Source organism: Rhinolophus sinicus, chromosome 4 (genome assembly GCF_057876585.1).
Source record: "Rhinolophus sinicus isolate RSI-liver-muscle chromosome 4, RSI-T2T, whole genome shotgun sequence".
NCBI classification, from domain to species: domain Eukaryota; kingdom Metazoa; phylum Chordata; class Mammalia; order Chiroptera; family Rhinolophidae; genus Rhinolophus; species Rhinolophus sinicus.
In genome coordinates, this window is record NC_142504.1 from 51,483,813 (window position 1) to 51,502,810 (window position 18,998).

An 18,998-nucleotide genomic window follows, 5' to 3' on the forward strand; every position below is an offset into this window, starting at 1 on the left:
AGAGAGAGGAAACATAAAAATGGAGATAGAAAGAATAAAAAAGAACCAGTCAGAAATAAAGAATACGATACTGGAAATGAAGAATACATTACAGAGAATCAACTGTTGAGGATCCAACCAGCAATTTAGAAGGTAAGGTAACAGAAAATACCTAATCAGAATAGCAAAAACAAACAAACAAAAAGAATCCAAAAAAATAAGGAGAGTTTAAGGGGCCTCTGGGACAACATCAAATGTACCAACATTTGCATCATAGGGCTACCAGAAGGAGAAGAAAGAAAGCAACAAATTGAAAACCTATTTGAAGAAATAATGACAGAAAACATCCCTAACCTGGTGAAGGAAATAAATGTACAAGCTCAGGAAGCACAGAGTCCCAACTAAAATGAACCCAAAGAGGCCCACACCAACACACATCATAATTAAGCCACCAAAGGTTAAAAACAAAGAAAGAGTCTTAAAAGTAGCAAGGGAAAAGCTGTTAGTTACCTACAAGGGAGCTTCTGTAAGACTGTCAGCTGATTTCTCAACAGAAACTTTGCAGGCAAGAAGGGATTGGCATAAAATATTCAAAGTGATGAAAAGCAAGGACCTACAACCAAGATTACTCTGCCCAGCAGAGCTATCATTTAGAATCAAAGAACAAATAAAGAGCTTCCCAGACACAAACAAGCTGAAGGAGTTCATTATCACCAAACCAGTATTACATGGAATCTTTGAGAAACTTCTTTAAGACAAAAAATAATAATAATAATATGAATAATAAAAGGGCAATAACTATGTATCTATCAACCATTAATTTCAATATAAATGGATTATGTGCTCCAATCAAAACACAGGGTGGCTGAACGGATGAAAAAACAAGACCCTTACATATGCTGCCTACAGGAGACTCACTTCAGATTGAAAGACACACACAGATTAAAGGTAAAGGGATATGGGAAAGGAACTTCATGAAAATGGAAACAAACAAACAAATAAAGCTGAGGTAGCAATACTTTTACCAGACAGAATAGTCTTTAAAACAAAGGCTATAGAAGAGACAAAGAAGGACCTAGTAATCTCACTTCAGAGCATTTATCCCAAGAAACCCAAAACAATAACTTTGAGGGGACATGTGCATCCATATGTTCATTGCAGCATTATTTACAATGGCCAGGATGTGGAGGCAGCCTGGGTGTCCATCAATGGATGAATAGATAAAGAGGAGGTGATATATATATATATATATATATATATATATATATATATATATATATATATATATATATACAGTGGAATTATTGCTCAGCCAGGGAAGGGAATGGGTTCTTGCCATCTGTGGCAGCATAGATGGACCTGAAGAGTATTGTGCTAAGTGGCATATGTCTGACAGAGAGAGACAGGTGCAATGTTATTTTGCTTATGTGTGGAATCTGAAGAACAAAATAAACAAAACAGAAACAAGCTCAAAGATACAGAGAACATTTTGATGGTTGCCAGATGAGAGGGGGATAGGGGACGAGTTAAAAAGGTGAAGGGATTAATAAGTACAAATTGGTTGTTACAAAGTAGTCATGGGGATGTAGGGTATAGCATAAGGAATATAGTCAATAATATTGTTATATCTATGTATGGTATCAGATGGGTACTAGATTTATTGGGATGATAGATGGGAGGGGGTTGGGTAGCAGGGTGAAAAGATGAAGGGATTAAGACGTACAATTGGTAGTTACAAAATAGTCATGGGGATGTAAAGTAAAGCACAGGGAATATAGTCAATAATATGATAATTACTATGTATAGTGTCAGGTGGGTACAAGACTAGTCAGGGGGATCATTCTTAAATTATATAACTGTCTAACCACTATGCTCTACACCTGAAATTAATATAAAATAATATTGAATGTCAACTGTAATCGAAAAATTAAACAGGGGGGGGAAGATGAAGGGGAATAAGAGGTTCAATTCTCCAGGTATAAAATAAATAAGCCGTGGGGATGTAATGTACAGCATGGGGAATATAGTCAACAATACTGTAATAGCGTGGGCTGGTGTCTGATGTTGCTGGACTTATGGTGATCACTTCTTTAGGTATATAAATGCTGAATAATGATGCTGCAACTAATATAATAGTGTATGTTAGCTATATTTTAATAAAAGCATTTTTAAAAAAAGAGAAAAAATACCAGGGAAAAAGTATCACCCTGGCAACTGATCTATGGGTTCTACTTTCTAATAGGACTTTCCCTGAAATAAGTCTTGTCCAGCAGAATTTTGTGTTCTAACCACAGGGTAGGAGGGCAGTTTTGAATACTTTTAAGTGGCAACTCCAAAGCCAAGACAAACTCTCTCCATTGCTTTGTTATATGGTGGTACTTTTAACACTCACACTGGAACCTGAGCAGCCAGCCAATACTGTTGCATTCTGTCCTTTGCTCACTGTCAGATGATTCAGAAGACGCTACCACCAAGCCAAACAGTGGTGAACGCCAACTTGCTCTCTACTAGCCATCCTCCATCTTGTGTTCACTGATGACAGCAGCTGCCATATCTGTCCGTCCCTGTTCACGTCATCATTCTGGCCAGTGTAGCCAGCGATGCAGAGGGCAAACATGTCTGACAATGTCTCCCCACAGCTCTCACACCTGACCACATGAAGGTGGCTCACCTGGTTCCCACATCCATGATATACTGTTTCTACTGCCACTTTCACAAACACAAACCGTCCAGGGTGTCATGTTTTGCAGACATCATATTATTATAGTATGTATCTATCATACAGAGAATACAAATGAGACAGGGAAAGAGACACAGAGACAGATATGGAAGAGGCAGAAAAACCACTCTCTCCACCCCAACCAACCCCCACAAAAAAAAGAAAGAAAAGAAAAAAGAGACCAAAACAGAAGACATATTTCTTGTGTCTTGCATAGAAACTAATGAAAATTCCTTTTGTTATTGGCAGCTTTTGGGGTGAGTGAATCATGTGTTGTACACACACCCTGACGATTTACAGCCCACTGGTTTCACAGCAATGACTGACCGTTCTGTAAATCTCAGAGAACAATTCATTGTCCTTGGGACCACCTACAGCTTTCATGCATGTGCCATCATTCTAAATTACACCAACTCAGCATTTACATAAATTCATTTTCTATACATAAAATTCATAGGGTATTGCAATGTATTTGACCAAATCAGAAAGAACTTGTGCTTAAAAAGTGTTGGTTTTTTAATAACTGATGGTGTCTTTTTTCATCTGTAAAAGTTATCTTTTATTTAAAAAGGGGAAATAAAACTGAAAAAAAAAATCACACAGGATGTTTCAGGAAACTGGGATATGTGGCCAGTAGTTGCAGTGTTAGTGAATGTGCCTAGTCCATTGTTATGGAAAATATTTACTAGGGGAAAACGGCTTAAAAATGGATGTTGACACGATTGTCCTTTTTCAACTACATTTTAAACATAGGTGGTTTGGATTCTCTCCCAACCCTTAATTTCAGTAGTGGAACCAGTACAGATAAATAAAGGATGCCAAAAAACAAAATCTATGTTAAAAAATTTAAACTTAATAAAAATTAAAAATAATCAAACCTTAATCAGAGTCTAAAGTATTAATGCAAAATCTGTTTGTGGAATGTAGAGTGACCAACCTAAGCAAATGCCATCCATTTGAACTGACTTACTTAATTCAATTTCCTATTTTAAGACAAATGAATAACTTCACCGTTCAATAAAGATTTGGAATAAGGAAAACAAAACGTTGATGTGAAAAAGGCAGCATGAGTTTCTGACTCATGCAGATTAGGGTTCTGACTCTAGCTGCTGGCATTCAGTAAGTTACTTCATTTTGCTTCCCATTAATTCTCGTGTATAAAAAATGTACTGATAAATTAGCTGATCTTTAAAGTTTCTGGAAAGATGATTGAAGTGGACTATAAAAAGGGAGCATTTTGTAATTTTCCAATAGGTCTTAAGGAAAAAAGTCAGTAAGCTCATTAAGGCCATGTTAATCTAATAAAATTCACTCAAAATGCTACTATTGTAAGTATTACTTGAATTTAAAATTTTTACCCATGACATTCCCTCAGAGAAGGCACTGAGTAATGTCTTTCAGTAATCTAACTTTGGGTGGACTTCATCTCAAACAGCACAGCCTGTTATAATAGGCCCCTCATGATGTTCTGGTTGATGCTGGAAAGATCCAACATGGGGACCCGGGCACCACCCCACTGAAGAATGCAAGCAAGATCTGCTCAGTCTCCCATAAGCAATGCTCAAATCCTGCACTAAACAATGCAAGTGGGGAATTGATAAGAAACAATGATTTATACAGAAAAACAACTGTACTTTGGAAAGCAAACCCCTTTTGTTAAATAACTTCTATAACTACTGTGAATTAAAATGGAGAATGATACTGGCTTATAAATCTTCTAAATTTTCGGGTTCAAATTGTTTTTTAAATATTGGTTTTAATTTCCTTTCATTAAACTAAATAACTCACCACATTTGTCCCTGGGAAAAATCCTAATTTATTATGCCAAGAAAATACAACCAATAAGGATATATACAAATGAAATGGTAGGTAATATCAAAATGAAATGCAAATTGAGAATGAGGTGAGCTGTGTTTTAAGCATATGAATGAATACTATTGAAGGCTTAAGTATGAAATCAAATTTATGTTTTTAAAAAGATTTGTAACTACCGTGTTTCCCCCAAAATAAGACCTAGCTGGACCATTAGCTCTAATGCATCTTTTGGAGCAAAAATTAATATAAGACCCGGTATTATATTACATTATATTATACCTGGTCCTATATTATATTAAAATAAGACAGGGTCTTATATTTTTGCTCCAAAAGACGCAGTAGAGCTGATGGTCCGGTTAGGTCTTATTTTCAGGGAAACACGGTATTGCCTGTAACTCCAAAATCAATGTTTCTAGCCTTAAACCTTCCCCTAATCTCCAGACTTATGCTTCCAGCTACCTGATAGACATTTCTAAGTGTCCTATGCATACCTCAAAGTCGGGTTCTCCTCAAGCATAAGTCATCTTTCCTCCTAAATTCCCTTCATGGCATCCTCATGCTCTCAGGTACCCAAGTCAGACACCTGAGAATCCCAATTTCTAACATTTTTCTCACTTCTAATATCCAAACTATCACCAAATTTAGCACATTCTAGCTCTTTCTCATTTCTCTCTCTTCCTTTATTCCTCACTGTTTCTACCCTAATTGTAACCCTCCCAACTCTTCCTCATATCACTGAAAAATGAATCTTCCTTTCTTCAACCTTGCTCACCTCCAGCTCTTTCTCTACACTCTCTCCAGGATAACATACCTAAAATGCCAATGACTGCCAGCTAAAAACCCCTTATACACACACACACACACACACACACACACACACACACACACACACAACTTATTACAACTTATTACTTCCACATGTGGGTTTCACACCCCTATCCCACTGCTCCTTTCTGTAATGCCCTCCTCCACCTCATCCTGCTCTTTACTAAGCTGACTCCTGTTCATCTCTCAAGGGCCAAGCCAGGGGTCACCTCCTCCAGGAAGACAGCTTCTATAGACACAACCCTCTGGCCGCAGGCTGCATTTGACACCTTTTCCATTCCTTAATGCACTCTTAATATACCTTTATCGTATTGGAGTTGGTCATATTTATTTATGTGTCTCTCTTGCATCTGACAGATATTCCTTGAAGATAAGACTTGTCACCTTTGTTTCTTGAGCTCCTAGCAAAGTTTACTGAATCAAATTAAAAATGAATCAAACTATGGAGGAAAACAAATTGGAGGGTATGAGAATATTTTGGAGGATTATAAATGTTTGAAAATAATAATTGTTTTTCTTACTTATACAAATAATGTTTCATGGGTTACAATGTGCTTTCACATAAGTTATATTGTTTGATCCTCAAAACTATCCTAAAAGACAGGGTAAGGTAGATATGAAGGCTGATAGAGACTCTAAATACAGTAGCGCCTCCCCTCATCCACAGTTTCACCTTCCACAGTTTCACCTTCCACAGTTTCAGTTTCCCATAATCAACTATGATCCAAAAATATTAAACACAAAATTCCAGCAATAAACAATTCATAAGTTTCAAATTTCACGTGGTTCTCAGTAGCATGACGAAATCTCAAGCCATCCCCATCCATCTTTCCCAGGCCATCAATTACCCTTTTGTCCAGCAAATCCATGCCCATTAGTCACTTAGTAGCCTCTTGGTTATTAGATCGACTGTCACTGTATCTCAGTGCTTGTGTTCAAGTCACCCGTGTTACTTAATAATGCCTCCAAAGTGCAAGAGTAGTGATGCTGGCAGTTCAGATATGCCAAAGAGAAGCCATAAAGTGCTTTCTTTTAGTGAAAAGGTATGTTGTGTATAGGAAGAAACACAGTATATATCAGGTTCGGCACTATCTGAGGTTTTCGGTATCCACTGGTGTCTTGGAATATATCTCCTGTAGATAAGGGAGGACTGATGTATATGAGAAATTTCTCTGAGAAATGTTAATGATTTTTTAAAGGTGGGGTGTGGTTCTGTGTATGCATGTTCAAACCCAATTTTCAAAGATCAGAGCTACAACTTCAAATAAATTTCTGTTTGATCAAAATAGCCAGTTGATTTCCTTCATAACTACTAAAAAATTCTCCTGAAAAACTATCAGTTCTTTATAGAGAATTTTCAATAACCTATTCCTCTATTCACTGTTTCCTAAGAAGTATATTTTGGAAGACAGAACAGCTAATTTAGATTTCTAAAGACAAAGAGAGAACTGATTTACTCTCACCTTCAGAAGATCCATAGGTCAGGAGCCTCCTGACAGTTCTCTGACTTTGGAAACCGTCCTGTGCTCAGCACGATGCCAACAGCTGAGAGAAGCGTTGGTCCAAGTCTGCAGCAAACAGGGAAGGGGGCTGCGGAGGAAGAATGTCACAAAGATTCCTGTCAAGGAAACAAACACAAAACAGTGAAAATTGTTTTGTGTTAGTTAATTCTATTAGCCTAAGATTTCATCCTATTATCCTACTCCAATGGACAAGGAGAACTTGATACGTATTAAATTCCATGATTAATTTTAACCAAGCATTACTGTACTTAAGGACATCAATGTCTAAGAAACTTTAAACAACCTAATGGCAACAGGTAATGAAAAAAGTAACATAATTCCAATTACATTTTGGCATAGAAGCCTGAATGACCCCTAATAGCAGGAAACAACCGTGCACACAAATCAAAAAGGAAAATAGGCACTTGATCTTATTCTACTCTTATACTCCATGGGAATACACTGTGCTTTACAATCACATCAACACACAGGCTGCAGCTGAGAAGAGTCTAATACAGACGGAAAAGAACAAACAATGAAGAACTAAGTATTTGATCAAGGTTGACGATGTCAGAGAAGAGCTCGGCAATGCAATTACATTTTAGAGGTGGCTTTGAAGGCAGTGAGAAAAGAGGCATCTGGGAATCAGAAAAACAAGCACAAGGTTAAGGGAGAACTACACAGAATGAAACCATAATTAAACAGAAACCAACTAACAGAAGTGCTTGAATAGAGTGTTTAATAGGTCCCTTTTATGTGAAAATCACAGAAAGGATTGTTCAGAAAGCCTCTTTGAAACCAGAACTTGGGGTCAGGCTGTAGTGAGAAGAGCATACGACGGGAGATCCAGACCTGCCTCAGCCACTCATAGTCTGACCTTGGCCTGGCTAAGTGCTTCTCAACCTTGGGGCACATTAGCACCACTGAGGGGAGGGAGGGGCAGAGCTTTTTAAAAATATTGACGGTTTGGCCCCATCCAGGCCAAAGAAATCCCTGACCAATTAAATCAGAATTTCAGTTGGATGGAGCTCAAGCACAGACCATTTTTCAAAAGAAAAAAAGTCAGAAAGTCGTCTGGCTCTAACATTGTCTTCTCTACACATTTCGCACCTAACTCGAGTTTGTTTTTTAAACAATTCAATTTAAATGAATAGTATCCAAAATTTTAAATCCCTATAATATTAAGTAGTTTCCCAATTTTCTCGAGGAAGTGACTAAGGCTCTGAGAGATACAGTGACTTCTGCAAGGTCCAAGCAAATTCCAGGATGGAATCAAGATTTCTGGAGAAGAGAAAGTCAGATCATGAACTGGGGCTGGACATAACTCTTTCAGGCTGGGCTGGAATGATGGGAGACGTGCAGCCACACCTGTGACTAGGGACAGACGCCATGGTTCTCTGGGCAGAGGACAGCATAACCTCAGGGTTCCCACCCCTTGAGGGATAATAAAGATAAAAAATAATCCAAGTAGCTCAATTATTGAGTACTTCGTATGAGCTGGACACTGTACTAGGTAGTGTTTTCATCCTCACAAGAACTCTCCGACCTCAGTGCTATTATTATTATTCCCAATATATAAATGAGGAAACTGAAGTCAGGAGAGCTTAGTCTTCTCTCCTGAATGGTAGAACTAGAATTTTAACAGAGCTGATCTCTCTTCTATCCGTATGATGGCTGGAGCAAACACAGTTAACAGGTAGCAGGAGGCATGGCTACTCCACCCAGCATTTCTCATCTTCTTTTGTCAAATACATCCTTACATTGGAGAGTGGAAACAGAAGCATCTTGGAGTCTTCCCAGAGCTTTCAGGTTTTCTCAGATTAAGTAACTAATTTCTATTGTTTGGGAGAGGATTAACATTTTATTGAAAGATGTTTATTCCCCCTTCAGAACAGACACACACATACTTCCAAAGTAGTAGAGTTTGAATGTTGAGATTTAATTACACTATTTTGGAGACTTCAACTCAGGCAACTATCAGAAGAGTCATCACGTAAATCTGCCCTAAACGACTCAGTTCATCGTGACATAGGAGTTGAGAGGCCTAACACAAATCTCTGGAACATCATTTACAATTCATCTGGAAAAAATTTACCAAACGTTCTTACACTCATCTTCAATCATCTTAGAGAAGTATTCGTGGCGCTCCATCACATTTACACTATGTAAATTATTTCCTTTCTTTAAAGCAGGGGTGTCCAAACTGCGGCCCGCGGGCCAACTGCGGCCTGTGATCCACTTTTTATTGGCCCGCAGCAAATTCCAAAAATATAGTTAGTTTACTTAAATAAACCAGGTGAGGCAATACGTACTTCACCTAGAGTGAGTGGCCCGGCTGTTTGTGTATTTTACCGAATATGGCCGTTGGTGAAAAATGTTGAAAAAAGTTTGGACACCCCTGCTTTAAAGCATTCTTACTGACTACAATACTATCTAATCTACAAATATTCCACATATGAAATATTTTATTTAAGAGGTTAATACAAAAGCATTACTGTTTCTGATACCTGGCTTAGGCAATTCCTAATTATACTGTGGCAGAATTATCTTCATCGCTCATTCTAATAATAATGTGGAAAAGATGGTTTTCATTAGATACTCCTGAGAAGAAATTAAAAAATCATTTAGAAACCCACAATGTTGGGACTCAGAAGAGGACTGGAAGGTCATCGTATTAAACAATTCATCTGCCTATGGACTATTTAGCATTTTTGGAGACGTCTGGAATTGAATCTCTCTTCGTCCCAATTCTGGCCCTTGAAGACATGTCCACATTCGCATTCTCGTGTGAACCTCCCCAACCACAGCCCACTGTTCTGAAAGGCAGGGCTAAACTGCTGTTTTAGCAGAGGTGGCCACCAATAGGACCAGGGGTGCGACTGACTCAAGGGCGTCCCGCAGAGTCTGGTGGATGATCCATGAGGTAACTTTGTGCAAAGGTCTCTGCCCTCGAAAAGAGATGATAATCAGCCAAGTCAATTAAGCCAGCTCTCTCTGGATTTGGGCTGGATATCCAGAGTTAGAGAACATACTGAATATGCAGAGGTAAGCAGAAAGGCCAGAAGAGAGACTGTGAGAGAGTAGAGTCAGTCCCTGACCTTGCCTTATAACTATCAGATAATTTTCTGAGAACCTTGATAGCTTCCCACTTTCCAGATCCAGACAGGGATGCTGTGTGGTAAGTCCCTCTTCCTTATCATGCTCTGAGTGAATCTCTGTTCTCTACAGCCCCAAATGCCAAATACATATGGACTAAAATTATACCACCTCATTTACCAGCAGTTTTAATAGCCAAATATCAGCTTGACAATGTCTCCCTTATCTTTTTGTAGGTATTTTTGTTAGAAGTTAGTGAAGTCTTTATTTTCACCCCATTAATATTTTACCTTTTAAAAATGGGGTTCATTATTCCAACCTGCTCAAAACTTTTGGCTTCTCAATTCTGTCCTTCCAAAATATGTGTTATGCCTTTCACCTTCATGTTACCTACACATTAAATAAGCATACCATCTAGAATTATGTCAATACTATGATGAAAACATTGAATTGGAAACTATTTCAGAGCAAATAGTGGTATAAAAAAACAGTGAAAAACAGATAGTTAATAAATAACAAGAAATTTATTTTAGTGTCAAAGTCATTATTTAAAATTACTAATTACCAGTTCTCCAAATTGACTGCAAATCATCCTGAAGACATAAATAGCTACATAAACTGACATAACCAAGCAATTCATTTGCTGGATAAAGGTTTTAACATTTACTTGGGAGAGATTGCAAAACCCAGAAGGATTAGGTCGCAGCATCGTTAGAGAAAATTAGGTCATAGTTGAGATAATTGGCAACACGAACTTTGTAGTGAGAGTAATTATCTGTGCAGCAGACCAAGAAGTTATGTTTGAGAAACATATGCAAAAACAGAGCCACGTTCACTTCATCCTTCCCTGAAGCAATTATAGAAATTAGCAGAATCTGTCATTTTAGGTCATCTGGTATACTCCTGCCAAAGTGAAATTGTTCTCCAAAGATCTCAACTGCTTTGTCTAACTTAGCTTTCAGTAAGCCTCGTGGGATCTCTCCTATAGTAAAAAGCCCCACACTGAAGGGCTTTTTAAATTCTCGTATCTGCTTTCCTTAGTTTTTCTGTCAAGCTATCAAATTCCAATTGCTCATGGTGGTCAGTGTGCCTGCCTGGGGCAACCAAACCCATCCTCACTGCCTCTAATTGAATACTTCTGGTCTTCCTAGGGCTGTCTCCGTGTAAAGCAAGACTGGAAAGCTTCAGAGGTAAGTCAGGCCTCATGGGCCAGTCCAGGAAGAAAACACATGAGTGGATGGGTGGAATCCACGCCATGTCTGCTGACCACACAGAGGCCTTCTTGGCTTGCTTCTTTTTCTCAGCTGTGTTGAATTATTAAACTGTTCATTCAACAATTACTATTTGAACCACTAAGGGCAAGGTACTTCCCCGGGGGCCACAAGAAACACCAAGATGACAGACTCGGCAGCTCAAAGACAGAGAGGAGGCATAATACCATTTTGTGCTGTACTGCATTTTGTGGTTTGTTTTTCACAGGAGTAATCTCACTTAAAACTGAAAAACAAGTATTTTTCTCGACATTTTATAGATGAATATAAAGGTTCAGGGAGAACAGGTATCTTCTCAGTGATTCATCACAGATAGGAAGTGGCAAAGCCAGGACCCCAGAGGCGAGCTTTCTGATTCTCGGTCCACCTTGCTCCCACCACCCCACAGGTGCGGCCGTTGTTTACGCAGATAAATGACTACAAACCAACACACATATGCAGTTACTTTTGTAACTGGCTGGCATATGTTTGGTCCTCATAAAGTTGTATGACTAGCAGGTGGCAGAAAGTGATAAACACCCCGAGAGCAGTGCCACCCAGAAGAAATGTGGAGGAAGTCACTGGATTTGTTGCTAGAAGAATGCTAAGAGAGTTCTGGAACATTTTCTACCATTTCCAGAACAGTGAGACTGTTCTTCTCATAAATCCTGTGATAAGACACTGGCACCCGAGATGAGAAAAGATGGCAATTCTAAGAAAAGAAGGAAATGTGATGCTTCCCTTTGCCTCCACCACAACTATGGCTGTGAGTGGCTTGACAGCACTGACAGCTTCCAGCATCTGAACACCACCCCCACAGCTTTAATACTCATTAGGTATGTTTTCTGTAACTTCCAAGTCTTTGGACAAATCACACTGGTTGAGTAAAGCAGAGAGAGGAGACACTCGGCATACTTGGCCTTGTTATCTGTGGTGGGTGATTTTACAGTGACAGCCGGGAAGCTCATGAAGTGTGATCTGGGAGTTTGCTGGGACACCAGCTTGAATCGCACTCATTTGTGAGCTACTAGGCACTCACGTCTCACTGCAGTTTCCTTATTCTGAACCTGTTTTCAGGTATGTAAAGAAGCAGCCAGTATGAAAGGAAGTGCTTCCAGCATTCAGTGAGTAACCTTCATGCCCAGATAAGGGCTTCCCAGCCAGTACTTTTTCCAGTCCTACAGGCGTAATCCCCGAGGGCGCCACTGTTCCATCAAAGTTCCACAGGAGCTACGACACACAGACGAGTCCTGTGACGCACCCCTAATCAGAGAGCTTGTGCACGTCAGAGATGGGATTCGAGCCCAGTCTGACTCTGTGCTACTCTTCTATTTCTGCTGAAATTATTCAACAAGCAAACAAGTCATTAAACAAAGGAGGGGACGCCACTAGATGAGAGATAAAACTTTAATGTTGGAAAAGGCAGTTAACTTTTGATATGAGGTATATGTGGGGAAAAAAATAACAACAGAGAGTCTTTAGTGGAAATATGTCCCACAGGCAGGAAAAGCCAGGGGCCTGTGCAGACCTTTCCACGGTCTTGAACTCAGGATGCTCTGAAGTCTCGGGAATCGTCCCACATAGCCTGCGGTGTTCCTACTAGGAGTTCTGAGGTAGAGGGAGAAACGTGTCAGACAGGAATAGGCCTGGCCTCCCGGGACTGCCACGGAAGCTGTGAGGTACCTGTGTGTGAAGTCCAGAGGACAGAGACAGGACTGCGGCTGGGACCAGGCAGTGACTACTGACAAACTCACTGAGACGCTGGCAGGGAAAGAAAGTGGAGAAATACAGTGTTAACTCCAGGGAGCAGCAGAGATGAGAAACCAGAGATCTCTACACATCTGAAGGCTGGGAAGACAGACGCAATAAGGAGAGACACCAAGAGATGGAAGCTGAGGGTGGCAAAAGCGGTGGACAGACCAAGGTCCAGCGCAGAGGGCTGGGAAGAAGAGGCGCACACGTAAGGGATTTAAGGACTTCCTGCTGTACTTCAGCCACTTCAACCACCTCAACATACAAGGGGTGTGGACTCACTTCATGTCTTCTCCCACATTGGAGAGAACACCCTTTAGATTGAAGCGCTTCTGAAATGAGTTTTCAGGAGCTAATGCAACAGCCAATGTGCAGAAACCCGTTTATTTGCATACTGCCCAGTCCTAAAAAATAGTTGGAGTCAAAATTAAATGAAATGTCAACACAGTTCAATAGTAATACAAATGCCTTGCGACCTCAAACTTGAGTTTAATGGAATAAACAAAACAAAATTGCTTTGATAACTCTGAAAAGCAACTGAACCAGTTCCAACTTGAGCAGGGGTTTATTTTGCTTAGCTCCGGTCACTTATTCAAATCACTCAAAAAACATTTAGTGAGTGCCTACTGGGTAATGCACACTCGTTTGAAGCTGGAATGCTAATGAATTTTATCTTCGTTCCTCATTTTGACTGGATTGTTTTAGACAGGGTTTTATTTTTATTTGGGGGAACTTTTACAGCTGACTTTAAATAATGTTTATTTTTTTCTGATAAAGTGTTTCCATTTTCTAAAATATGAAGAGTACAGAAAAATTAAAAAGTGAAAAGCAAATGTTTTCTTCCACCACCAGAAATAAAAATTGTCAATGTTTTGGTGTATGTTCTACAAATGTTTTATTTTTCCTATATGTCTGTGTGTCTGCATGCACATTTTTTAAAGTAGAAGTTGTGTCATACAGTGTGCATGGATTTATTAGGTTGGTGCAAAAGTAACTGCAGTTTAAAAGGTTTTAAAAATAACTGCAAAAACTACAATTACTTTTGCACCAACCTTATAGTAACTTGCTGCTCTCACTTAACAATATAAAATGAACATTTCCCCAAATATTCTACAAAATCATTTTTAGTGGCTGTATAATATTTTACCATATTGAAAAATCATATTCATTTAACCAGTTTCCTAATCTTAGCTATTAATGCTATTCCATTTGGCTGACTCTTTTATATCATTTTCTAAAGATGTACTATTTTACTGGCACTGGCTGAAAAACAGCCAGCAAAATTCTGACACAGTTAACATGTAGAGCATTATTCAATTCTGAAGTTCCATTCCCCTCATCGGGATCTGTGGTCAATTGAATCGAGAGGATTTCAGGCTGGTGCCTGCTCAGAGCAGCACGAGCACACGTCCCACCTGGTTCCCACCTTTTCCCATCGCAGCCCTGTGGTTGCCACACATCTGTACTTTGGCAATGCGTCGTCTGTTCCTTTACATGTGATCATGTGATCAAGTGGCACTGGCTGACTCTTAACTCAGGTTATTGTTAAAAGCTTGAATTTTCCAATGAACATATCAGAGCAGGACAGATGCACAAATTGGTGCCCAGGCCCAGACCATGTGTGGAGATAGTATTTCCCAGGACAGAGAGTTTAGGGGAAATAATGTTAGACAGCCTGATATAAAAAATGATAATGTTTCTTCTTAACATGGTCACATTATACCTCAAAAAAGAGACATATTTTTCTCAAAAGAAACAAAGGGCTAGACTGTGAAATTATTAATAACTATTTTCATTGGTGTTATTATTATTAATATTAGATGAGAAAAACAGTTACAAATGACATGCCTCAAGCAGCTCATGATTCTGAGTCTCCACTGTAGAAGTTCTCAATCCTGCTGGTGCTCAGGTAGTGCACAGATGATTTGTGCACATACCATGTTTCCCTGAAAATAAGACCTAGCTGGACCATCAGCTCTACTGCATCTTTTGGAGCAAAAATTAATATATAGTAAAATAAGACCAGGTCTTACATAATGTAATATAAGACGTGGTATAATATAATATAATATAATATAATATAATATAATATAATATAATATAATCCTGGGTCTTATATTAATTTTTGCTCCAAAAGATGCATTAGAGCTGATGGTCCGGCTAGGTCTTATTTTCAGGAAAACATGGTATCTTGATTGTGGTGATGGTTTCACAGGTGGTCAAAATTTATCAGACTGCTCGTTATAAATAGGTGCAGTCTTTGTATGTCAATTACACCTTAATAAAGCTGTTAAAAATGTAAGACCCCAGGTGCCCAATTCTCACACCTGAGATTCTGATTTAGCTGATCTTGGGTCAGGCTCCTAATGTGAATTCAAGAACCACTGGTCTAATATATAATGAATCTTCCCAAATTTAAATTAACTGATAAATTCATATAATTGATATGAAATTGTTAAGAGAATATTTTTAAAGAAGTCATTTTATCATTTTCAAGTACAAATAACAAATCTGCTCTTTTAAAAAGTGCTACCCAGCAAAGAAATGTAGAGTTTTGCTTTAACAGTTTGTAATAATTCATTAATCAAACTTTAAGAAGCCTGTTGTGTACCAGGTACTGTTTTAGCAGATCACAGACCATGTGTGTGTGTGGAACTGCTACTTTTTAAGAGTACAACATTCTCCTAAGTGGATGTAAACTAGCTTACTTCACAACCTGGTGTAAACGTCGATTTTGCCAGGGAGAACTAAACACAGGACATGGAGAGATGAACGTGTTGTGGCACCACAGAGCGACCACAGAGTCTCCTGAGACTGGTTCAAATTCAGGAGGCTTTGCTCTTGTTTGACAAGCCATTGAGCTGGGCACAGGCTTTTTAGCAAGAATGTGGGGAAAGCTGTCCCAGAAAACTGGGAGCTTCCTGCCAGCAGGCACCATCACCCCTCCTGCCGTTTGAGCCTCTATGCCCGCACTCCATCTGCAGATACCAACACATCTTCACGTCCATAATAAAGTTGCCTAGTCCTCTTATTAGAGAAAATTAATATTCAATATTTGCTCACATGTCTTCACTCTGTTATTAACAAGAAACTTTGAACATAATTGGTATTGGCTTTGAGTGTAGTATGGAACTGCACCCAGCTGGAAAGGGGCCATAGAGCCCAGGGTTTCTTTACTCACCAAGGCTGAGCACTCTCTGAAAGGGATGGGAAGAAAAGAAGTGGAAATGATTTGCTTGAGTTAACTGTGTGGTGGCGGGGACAGAACTGTGGCAGTCACAGGCATGGCGCTTCTCAGTTCCTTGTCACCACCCTCCATAAGACACCACAAACGGAAACCACAGAAACCGAAGCACTCTGGGTGGGGAACGAGAAATGGGACATGTCCAGAGAGCTGCCTGTAGTGAGGCAGCATGTGGAACCCCTGACCAGGTAGCAAAGGTGGCTGAGGAGCCGCAGCCTGCCCCAGCGGAACACGACCCCGTTAGTCAGAGCAATGAATGAGCGCCAAGCAGGAATTCACGAGTAAGGTTAGGGTGCATGTGTGCAGAGTATTAAGAGAAATATAAACTGGGAGAACGTTTGATTTCCAAACCACTATCACCACTTCAGCTAAAATGAAGCAATATTGAACTTGTTTTTACCTCAGCAAAAATGGATGAAATATTTTATATCCCTTAAAGGAAAAAAAAAGTAAAAGCAACTTGCAACTTACTCTCAACAACCAGCTGAGTGCGTTTCACAGCTCCCTCCTACTGACAGTCTGCCATAGACAGCTACACTTATCCTAAAAACTAGGGCTCCTCTCCACACTGCCTCCCCAGGCCCCCATCTGTCTGACACCCACAGTTTGCCTCTGTAGATCCATGCCTGCAGCGCTCTTCAATTTCATTTTCACCCCTGACGCTGTCTCTCAGGTCACTCCAGTCTCCAAGAAGCTGGGAGACCTTGAATTTCAAGTTGTCAAACTTTCTTAAAGTATAGATACAAAAATATAAGCCCATGTGTGTATACTAAATAGACCATGATTAAATTTTGGTCTGTTCCCTTGTAATCTGATTCTTGTCACTACAACTGTGTTTCACTAAATAAAGAAAAGCCCTGTTACAATGATTTCAGAATAAACTGATATTCATCACACAGACCTTTAAAACATTACAAGCCATTTCACATGAAGACTGGAGGCTGATTTTCTTGGAGAAGAGATGGACGTGGAACATGAGAGTGCGCTTTTAAAATATGATGGGCCTCCAGGCGTCTAGTATTTGGCAATCCCCTCTGCCCATGACACTCCCTGGGCACGTGAGGAAACATGCTGCTGCCTGGGCCCCATTTCCCGGGGTTTCACTGGCCTAGAGAGGGGGCTGGGCCTTGATCAATTTTTAAAGTTCATTCTAATGTGTATTAGAGGTAGCTTTTACTTAGATAGAGTACTAAGAACTTTGTAACAAGCAGAGCTGCCCAAGGAAAGAACAGGTCAACTCCTGGGGATGATTCCCCTGTCACAGCAAGTGTGGAAGAAGGGGCTACATGTTTGAGCCCCCATCAGGAGCAGTGAAATAAGGGGTCCTACAATCTTTGAAACTGATTTTCTCTCCTATGTTATTTCTACCTAGGGTCAGTATTTAAGTTAGAATAAGAAAAGAAGAATACCTCATTTGCAATGCCATCCTTAGAACAAAACAGTTTGTATAAAATCTTCCATTTCATTCACATAAAACTTGTTAATCTGCACAGTAAAATCAAAATTTCATTGTTTCCAGTACTAGTCTATGAAAATTTTTTTTCCTTCCACAGTGAATTGAATTATTTTGTTTTTGATACTATTTCCCAATTTTCTATTACTTCAGTCTATAAAAGGCCTTTTTTAATGAGTTGGCATTTGTTTTTCTTCAATTCATGAAAAAGAATTCCTCATCCTAAATGTTCTGTGAAATGTCACTGGTACAGAGCTACCTGTGGCTTCTTCCCAACTATCTTTCCTTTTTTTTTCTTTTTCATTCTTTGGCATTAACATGAAAATTTCCTCTGACCCTTTCTGGGAGATGAACTTTGGTTCTTATTTAAAGGATGGTACCTTTGAGGGTTTTTCCCCTTAAAATTTAGACAAGGGAATACATGCAGAAGTAAACAGATAAAAAGAGAAAGTCCCTTCATGTCCCAATTCTTAAGTTGGAACTCTTTTTTTTTTTTTTTTGGCTCTTTGTTGTGTCTTATATCACTGGGTGATACTATATATGTTCTTTTACAACTTCATTTTCAACGCAACAATGTGTTTTGCGGTCCTTCCACACCAGTACATATGGGGGTCTACATCTTTTAACAGACACACATGACGTGTCTTAGTTGGTTATCCATTCCATTGCTGATAGATATTTCATTGAACTCATTGTCACTATTAGAAACAAAACAAAGCAATGGATGATCTTGTAAATATATACATATATATAAATTACAAAGAGATGGAATTTTTGGGTCAATAATTTATTTGTATTTCAAATTTTGATAAAAAAATACTGAAATGATCTCTAAAAAGGCTGTGATAGTTTACACACTTATAAAAATGTGTAAGAAAACTGTTTCTCTACCTCTTTGATAATACTAGCTGCCATTAATTTTAACTTTTCCAATCTCAAAGGCAATAAACATCTTTGGGTTTTGTCAAAGTTTGGAGTATAAGCCAAAGTATAAATAGCAATTTTCTAGAACATTACATTTAAAAAAAAAAAAAAAAGAAAGCTGAACAATCACAACAGATGTCTAAAATCTACCCGCAAACGTGTCATTTTGCTCAGATTCTATGACTCTGAGAGACCTCTGCAGACAATGCCTGACTCTGTATCAGTCCTTCCAATTACAGCCTTCAAAAGACAACTCAATACTCACCTTTGCAGGAAGCCGTCCTTGATTACTTCCCTTGATCTAACACATTTTTCTTCTTCTTCTATCTACTGTGATCTCTCAACACTTATGTATCTAATTTGTCTTGACTCTTAAATCTCCCTTTGTGTCTCCTAATAATACTGGTATGGTAAACACATAGGAAGCATTAACCAAGAG

The 18,998-nt window shown here is 39.1% G+C and overlaps 1 protein-coding gene across 30 annotated transcripts in view; it reads right to left on the reverse strand.

Annotated features, from left to right (window-relative positions):
- The window catches only part of NRCAM (neuronal cell adhesion molecule), a 299,706-nt gene that overhangs the window by 227,375 nt on the left and 53,333 nt on the right, over positions 1–18,998 (reverse strand). For 24 of the 30 annotated variants that reach the window (XM_074340575.2, XM_074340569.2, XM_074340562.2 and 21 more), the window contains exon 1: positions 6,802–6,940. The exons of 2 other annotated variants lie outside the window; for them this stretch is intronic. The gene's annotated coding sequence lies outside the window, so the exon portion shown is untranslated. Of the gene's footprint in view, positions 1–6,801; positions 6,957–18,998 lie in introns of those variants that run through there. 4 more of the 30 variants (XM_088797816.1, XM_074340572.2, XM_074340564.2 and 1 more) reach the window with 2 other exon arrangements.